Genomic DNA, 8,830 nt, shown 5'->3' on the forward strand with positions numbered 1-8,830 from the left:
GAAAAATTGTCAACACGGTGAACAATATAAATGTGCATAGTAATCAGTTGTTAATAACTATCATGTAGGACATCTTTGCAATAAACTCATAATTTCATTATTTCTTTCAATAAATGCGTTCGCGTGTTTACTGCAAAATGTGAGATTCCCGGGTGTGTTGTTTTTTACCTACAAAAGGTGAAGATAACGAACAGTGATCAATCTCATAACTCCTATAAGCAATACTAAATAGATAGTTGGGCAAACACGGACCCCTGGATATACCAGAGGTGGGATCAGGTACCTAGGAGGAGTAAGCATCCCCTGTCGACCGGTCACACCCGCCGTGAGCCCTATATCTTGATCAGGTAAACCTTATTATGTTATGTATGAATGTATTTGGGAGCATGTTTATGTGATTACAGTCCATATTCTCGCATGCGGCGTACAGGTAATGTCTGGTACGGCACGTTTGGTCGCCTCGGCACGTTCAGTCACCGACGACCAATTGTGCCGTGAGGGTAGACTCTCGGTCGTCAATTTTAGGCCATACCCGTGCATGAATGATCGCCACCCAAGCTCCCAGTCCCAAACCTTAACTTTACTGTTCTCCTTCCTCTCCTCCTACACCTATTCCTCTTCCTTCTCTTCCTCCCATTTAATCCTCCTCCTTCTCCAAATTTTTCTTTTTCTTCTGGTTTGATCAAACCGAACGAGTCTTTCGAATTGATGGGTAAAATCTAAGGGAGATGTGGCGCTTTCTAGTAGCCTTCTATGAGCAATCAGATTGGACGTCCCCTATCAAATTTACAGCGCATTCTATTCCGATTTGAAACAGCTCTTCAATCCTTTGACATGTTTCAGTGTGCAGAGAATAGGCCCAATCTTACATTTCATAAAGGTTGCGTAAAAGGGTAGGCCTACAAGTGGAGAGAGTGTACAAAAACGACATGGATATACCCACAAAACTGTAGTATTCCTCTAGACGCCTACTCTTCAACATGACAGAGCTATCCCTGCACTGCCCCTACAATCACTCCCACATAATCTTTCTCACGCAAAATTCAATAAAAGAAAAATGTATTTAAAAATAGTATTTTTTTTTTTTTAAATAATGGCTCCATTTTGAAAGAGCTGATTTCATATATGAAAAGTGCTTACTTAATTCAGAAACATGGAATTCCACCTGTTCAATTTGATGCATACTTTGTAAAATATCCGATTTTGTAGGTTTTTTCGTACATCTTACTTCCATGCTTATCGCTATTACAGTAGTTGGCCTAAATTTCTTCTTTTAATTTTGTTCATCGTAGTACTCATGGTTTTTTGTTTGTTTGTTGTTGTTTTTTTTTTTACATTTATTTGTTAATGATATACTGAGTGATAAATTGCTGTTCATGAATATTATGTTGATTAAAATTGGGCAAGCAGTGTTGTTTATGCCGAATCTGAAGATTTCATTTTCTTATCAAACCATGACAATTGGTAGTACTTGTTTTGTATTTCACTCATTGTGCTCATGTGTATTTAAATGCTCATACTTATCAAAATGTATGGCACGCCATATCTATATCCATTCCTTTATAAAGATATCTTACATGTATATGATCTATGAAATATCTTCTATTTTTAATAAGATATATAATAAAATTTATAAGATGTCTCATACATGTAGTTTACATTTTATAAAATATATATGCATCTTTTAAACTATATAAGATATCTAATAAACTTTACAAGATATCTTGACACGACTTCCACAACTAAACAATTCTCCATTGCTTGAAGTGCAAGAACTTGTACTTAAACATCAGATATTTACGTATATTTTATTTTTCAAATACATGCATGATCTTACTTAAAATTTGAAATTTAATTCCTAGAGCTCTATGCAAATCATCTAGGAAAATCGAGATGTACATAACTTCGAAAGCATCAATAAATGACTGTAAAATAGCCACAATTTATTCAATTTACAAAAATAGCCATGTGGTCTTAGGTTTGCACATGGGAAAAGGTTAAGATAACGGACAGGGATCAATTTCATAAATCCTAAAAGGAATACAAAATTAAGAGTTGGACAAACACGGAGTCCTGTATATATTAGAGGTTGGGCCTGGCGCCTAAAAGGAGTAAGCATCCCCAGTCGACCGGTCACACCCGCCGTGAGCCCTATGTCTTGATCACTCAAACGTATGTGACTGTGTACAGGACTCCATGTCCCACCCCACCTTGTATTTTTGAATGATATTTTGGGTGTATTTCTTATAGAATATGAAACTTCAGTCAGTTCAGTATTTTTTAAATGGAATACTCAAATCTCGCGTAGAAATGGTTTTTTTTTTAAATGTTATATCAACGATCATTAGAAAAGAACGGTCATTCTAAATCTACTGATGATTCCTGGATTAAATGCATCGCTATTTAGTGCGCAATAATTTCATGCTGTTCAATTGCATCGTTATAACCTCACCACCTAAAACGAACGGAAGGTGTGATGTTGATATCTTTCTGTCGCGGCCCACCATTTTCAACACCCCCCCCCCCCCCCCAAAAAAAATGTTAAGAGGTTTACGATTGCCATTAGCTGCAAGAAGAGGTAAAGAATACCGATGATAGTAAAAAGACGCTTGTTTATTGTGTACAAACGGCCGGATAAGTTTAGACTTTAAACTTCCGGTAGTGACAGAGAGCGAGATGGACGCATAGAAAACGAGCTCCGCGTATAGGCAATTTAAATTGACGTCCTGCTTTTTGAATCCAGAGAAAATAATGTGTTGGTGAATACTGCTTTTCACTTCTCTGCTTAATCTCAAATTTGGAGCAGGAAACCTTTGTGAAACTTGGTATGTACTTTACTTAATTTACTATCACCGGTACTGGCGTTAGTGAACACTACTCAAGACATTTTTATGCGTCAAACTCAAAGAACTCGGACTGGCAGTAAATCTGTAAATACTTCTATAGCATTAGATACTACAACCGAGAAATCTCCAGGAAAGTCAAGGATGGGTAATGGAAAAAAAGTCCCAAAAGGAGGTATTGAAAAACATTGTGTCCGAATTGAAAACTTAGAAAGAGAGGGTAAGTAGAACTGTGAAGAATGATGATTTGAAGTCATTGATAGCATCCACAATAAAGGAAATTCTTAAAGGTCACAAGACAGCTCTTGAAGAACGTTTAGAAGAAAAAATAAAGAACTAGTGGAAATAATTGAAACACAAAAAGATGAAATAGAAAACTTCAAAATAAAGATGAATGAGATAACAACAGAAAATACAGAGTTAAAAAATCTGGCAAAATCAGCAATGTCTAAAGCAAACTGGAACGAGCAATATTCACGAAAAAACAACGTAAAATTGCATGGGGCTAAAGAACTCGCAAACGAGAATACAAAGGAAATATTCAAAAAAAGTAGTAAAAAGCAATACAGGTGTGAGTGTTTTGGAGGAGGATATAATTGCTATCCATTGTATTCCGGGCAGAAGGGGTTATCAACGGCCAATACTTGTAAAATTTAAAAACAACTCTACAAAGTCTCAAGTAATGCGACACCGCTCCGCATTGAAAAAGACAACAAAAAACGAACTGCGCTTAAGTGACGATGTCACGCAACTTAATTCGGACCTCATCAACAAGCGTTCCGCAAACACCCGGATAAAATCTGCATGGTACTTCAACGGACACGTTTACGGACAGATTGGAGAACACAGAATCATGTTTGACATTTATGATGATGTGAAAGATAAGATAGACGACAAAATATTCCGTAAACATTCCGGAGATTAGTATTCCAGACCAGATAGTGAGTTTGTGTCTTTGCCATTACAATGTATATGCTTTTTACGTTTCTCTTCTCTAAGCTATACTTTTTGTCTTTCACGCTTCTATTCTTTCCTTTCTATCTACTTACTATTGTCCAAATAATTACGAAACTTGGTTCTAAAGGGTATCTTTTACAACGCTGTAAACTATGTTTAAATGGTTAAAATACTTTCCGTAAATTGTCAAGGTCTAGGAGATATTGCAAAGCGTAGAGATGTTTTTAATTACCTGAGATCTTTAAAGTACAATATTTACTGTTTACAAGACCCACACTTTTCAAGTGATATTAAAAATGATGCCAGAAACCTCTGGGGTTTTCAATGTTATTTCGGTTCCTTTGGTTCAGATTCAAGAGGAGTTGCTATCCTTGCAAATAATAATTTTGATTTTAAGGTTATTTCTGAAAAAGATGATATACATGGAAATTATTTGTTGCTTAAAGGGTTTTTACCACGATTTTTATTGTTTGTAAATTTATATGAAAATGTGGTGTTTTGAATCGTGCTATTATTATTTTTTCGATATAAAGCGTGCTTTAGTGATTATTTTGTATCGAAAGAGCAAAAAGACAGATATGCATATTCTCGTAAGAGATTTTCGCGCCATTAGTATGTGACGTCATACGTGTCAATCGCGGTGAAGCGAGCAAGCATGAAAACATTTAAACAAGTTGTGAACAGCACATACAGCAGGCCATTGATACAAAATGGAGAGATTCAACAGTTACAAGTCCCATTATATTGTGTTGTACAGTATATAGCTGTAATAATCAGCACAAAAAAGAAGAGTTTCTTTACTTTTACCAACGAGGCAAGTCGGAGAAATTTTGTGAGCCTAGAACTAAATTTAGAAATACTTCAAACCAACGGAATACCATCTTCAATGACGAACTTACATATTGCATTCTAACCCATTTAATTCATGATATCGACATTTCTGTTTACTAATTAATAGGCTCGTTGTCCTTCAGACTGGACATAATCAGAGACTGCCTTCAGTTTGAGAAATCTTGTAGCTTACCAGGTATTGAGGCAATCATTGAAGTCGCCGCGGGTCTGGCAACCACCGAAATTTCTGTGTAGCACACACTTTTTATATATATGCACCTTTGATTTCATATGCAACGATATATATCCCCCCCCCGCTTGAAGTTTTGAGTATTGACACCATGTACGAAATTACTACACGGTCTATCAGACTATCCCTACCCCCTCCTCCGATTAAAATAGTAAGAAAACTTTGAAGTGGAACTGAAATTCTGAAAATTCGCAGTTTGATTAAGACCTTGTTGCACTCTACCAACTGGAGAAACTGACGAAAATGAAAAAGTTCTCCCAGCATCAACTGCTGGAGTACTGGCTTTTAAAGCCATCAAATTATCATACTCTTCCTTTGTAATTAACTTATACTTAGGTGTAAGACCTGACTTACCTGCCAATAGTTGCAGCTTCTCTTGCTCTGACATACTTGTCCTTTCTTTCTCCTTCACTCCGTTATCTCTGCCTTCAGCCATTATGAGTATGCAACTCAGCTAAAATATGTCTAGAAAAATCATAGAATTCAAACCAACAAATGATAGTATCTAAGTAAATAGTGTACAGCCTAAGTAATTTTCTTGACAATCTTTGGAATCTGAAAAACTGTCCAATAAATGCTGCAAAAAAAATTCTGAAAATAAAATTTAGGTTATGATGATGAAATCAATGAGATCAATGAGGAATGCTTAGTTTTTAGGTGTTTTTTTTCAACAATCAGAACAAAACTTCCTGAAATCTAAACCCAAGAAACTCGAACTGAACCCGTAAACTCTATATTCTTTCACAGTGTGCAATAGTGTTAGTAGAAATTAGAATAGTGAAACATGTCAAAATGTACACCCAGTAGAACACAGTTTTGACACGGACCTATTGAAAATCTGAATTTAAGTTTAATTTTCAACACTCTCAGACACACTACACACTTGCATACGATGAATGATACGAACAAATGGCATATACATGTATACAAACAGTTGACACGTTGAACATATATAAAATACAGACATTAAATACAAAACAAAGCGAAAATATAGATAAGATGTATGGTAATTAGTGTAAAATAGACTTCACAGTAATTCACAGATATACACAAGTTCTGCGGACAAAAACACGGAATTCACAGATGCCAGGAACTGCTAGTCTCCTATGACTCCACGAAAGTTGTTTGGTGACGTCACTAATCTATCCCAATGTGTAAAATAATTAAGTTCATTTCCCCGTCGCCCGTAAATGCAGCCACGGGAAATTCGTGTTTTTCCAGCTGGATTTGGATTCCAATAGATGTTTCGATTTCGACAGAGCTCCGTTTATCGTTAAATTAATGAACACTAGGTAATGTTACATACGTAAATATGTTTTTACACAGTTGTATGCACACCATTTTTTTTAGGTACCGCACGAACTATCTCTGCAGTTTTTATTATTACTCACATAATTATCACTGCCACTGGTCACCGTCATGTCGTTGGTAATGCACGTTGGGCGCCATTGTCACGGGGTCTTACAACAAGAACTCTTGGTGCAGGTTTCAATTAATTTTTATTTATATCCAACATATCCGATACTGCAATCATAAATATGACGATGACCTAAAATGAAAATGAAACATTCACACATACATCTCTCACATACGATAATTTGAGCAACAAATTATTATTAAATAGATTAAAACGATTTAAATGAATTTAGTTCTTACCAGTTATATATCTTTATATCCCGTAAGGAATATATCCGTATAGGGTATCTCGGTGTGAGACTTACCCTGATGTACTGCGTTAAAGTCTTTTTAATCTCTAAATTAATCCGTGCTCATCCTTTTATACAAGCTCACACACATGTGCACACTACTACAACTCTCTAAAAAAAACTTGTTTTGCAACTTATAAAATACTCGCTCGTTCTACAATTACCTAACTCAGCAAAACCCTATTCACAAAACAATCACGTGACACCACGTACACAAGAACACAACACGAATACGATGACAATGCATGAATGAATTAGTAAACAGGTTAATGAATGAATGAAAGTGTATTGAACAATCTGAAATGAATAAAATGCATATAACATTTGATAATTAAAATACGCAATTGTCACCCTGTGACAGGTATATAAATAGAATACAGGTGAAAAAAATCGGAAGAAAAAGAGCTTTTATTAAAATATATGTAATAAACAATGTAATTTACTGATTTAATTGTTTCTAGACAAACAAATGTTTATGAAGTTCAGATGAAGGAGCTTTCCGATTTACTGTCCCCGGTTTGCTCGGCAAACCATTGCTTACTTTTCATACTACTTAGAATGGAAATTTTTATAAATTTTCACCCTCTCTGGACAGAAAAATAGCTCTTCTTCTGCCTTAAAATCGACACCTTTATGTTCTCTTTCAAATATACTGTCTTTCCTCGATTCCTAAAAATAGCTTCTTTAATAAAACGAATAAAGCTTTCGAAAAGTATCGTACATTTTCATTAGATTTATTATACAATCCCGATAGTTTCCAAAGCTACACGATAAACGGAAAACCTGATACACGCAAAACACGATAGATCTGATAAACGCAAAACACAATAGAAAACGGAAAACCTGATAAACGCAAAACACGATACGATAGGATACACGCACGATACAATAGGATATACGCACGATACGATAGGATACACGCACGATAGAACACGACAGGAATGTCAAGAATAACGTTGCGGGTACTGTATTACGATTTTGAATGTACACAGGAAAACAGAATTCACACCCCTAATATCTGCGTGGCCGAACGCGTGTACCAACATTGCGACAGTTTAGACATCGACACCCGCTGTGAACATTATCAAGGGTTTGGATCGCAACACCGCTTCGTATTTCAAGGCCCAGTCACCTTAAAGCAGTTTATGGACTGGTTATTACAATCCGAGACGGACGAGAAGGGTAATGTGTCCTTCAAACACGATGAAACTATTGCCATTGCGCACAATTTCAAGGGATACGATGGGCAGTTCATCTTGAATTATCTGGTGCACACGGCTTGTATCAAACCGGCAGTCATCCTCAACGGGAGTAAAATCTTATGTATGGGAGTGTTCGGCTTGCGATTCATCGATTCTTACAATTTCCTCCCCCTTTGCCCTCGCCAAGATGCCCTCTGCGTTTGGTTTAACGGAACTGAAAAAAGGTTATTTCCCCCACTTTTTCAATACGGAACAGAGCCAGAATTACGTGGGTCCTTATCCAGATGCCCACTACTACAATACTGACGACATGTCGATAGCCAATCGTGCAACCTTCTATATCTGGTACAATCAACAGGCAGGAAAAGTGTTCGATTTCCAGAAGGAATTCTTAGCTTACTGTATCTCGGATGTGGATATTTTACGCCGTTGTTGTGCACAATTTAAGGCGACTCTCTACGGGCTCGTACGCGTCGACCAGTTTCAGGAATCAATTACTTTTGCTAGCACGGCTAATTTAGCTTATCGACGAGGATTCATGTCACAGGACACCATATCCATCATCCTCAATATGGGTTACCAACTGTCGCGCCGCTACTCGGCCAAGGTCTGTCGCTGGCTCACCTCCCTAGACCACAACATACGTCATGCTAAGAACGGAGGTGAAATCACCATAGGACCCTATACGGTGGACGGCTACGATGAGGAATCCCGCACCGTGTACGGATTTTACGGCTGCTACTGGCACGGGTGCCCCACCTGTTATCCGAATCTGTTGACGGAAACCCACCCCCATCGAGTCCAGCAGACGTATCAAACCATGTACGAGCAGACCTTGAAACGAGCTGCCGCTTTAGAGGAACAAGGATATACGGTAGTGAGCATCTGAGAACACGAGTTTGATCGACAAGTTAAAAACAATCCGGAGTTACAAACGTTCCTACGAGACCTCGATATTCAGGACCCATTAAATTCTCGCGATGCCTTATACGGGGGTCGTACCAATGCCACGCGCCTGTATTGCGAGGAGGGAGACATGCG

General features: G+C 37.4%; 1 long non-coding RNA gene across 1 annotated transcript; it reads right to left on the reverse strand.

The window, feature by feature from the left end:
- Positions 1-6,357: 6,357 nt before the first annotated feature.
- LOC130054780 (uncharacterized) lies at positions 6,358-6,673 on the reverse strand. Its single transcript, XR_008803117.1, has 2 exons — positions 6,538-6,673; positions 6,358-6,430 (listed from the first exon to the last, which is right to left on the reverse strand). It is a non-coding gene; the product is annotated as an uncharacterized LOC130054780 (long non-coding RNA).
- Positions 6,674-8,830: the final 2,157 nt, after the last annotated feature.

The sequence above is a fragment of the Ostrea edulis genome, chromosome 5 (genome assembly GCF_947568905.1).
Source record: "Ostrea edulis chromosome 5, xbOstEdul1.1, whole genome shotgun sequence".
NCBI lineage: Eukaryota > Metazoa > Mollusca > Bivalvia > Ostreida > Ostreidae > Ostrea > Ostrea edulis.